The following is a 245-nucleotide window of genomic DNA, read 5'->3' as shown; positions in this document are numbered from 1 at the left end:
CCGCTCCCCCCTCCTTTCTCCTCCACCTTTCCCCTCCTTCCGTCCCTCCTCCCCTCGAATCCGGGCTCTAGCCCGGCCAGGGTCTCTCCCCTCCTCTCTCTCTCGCTTCCCCCAAACCCCACCCCCGTCTCTCCTTCCCTGGGGCGGCGGCGGCCGCGGGAGCGCGGAGCCGGGAGGGAAGGAGGCGGCGCCGGGGACCGGGAAAGCTCTCGGGCGGAGGGAAGAAGGAGGGTGCAGGGGAAGAC

Source organism: Sciurus carolinensis, chromosome 7 (genome assembly GCF_902686445.1).
Source record: "Sciurus carolinensis chromosome 7, mSciCar1.2, whole genome shotgun sequence".
In the NCBI taxonomy this organism is placed as follows: domain Eukaryota; kingdom Metazoa; phylum Chordata; class Mammalia; order Rodentia; family Sciuridae; genus Sciurus; species Sciurus carolinensis.
Note: the sequence above shows the minus strand (reverse complement) of the source record.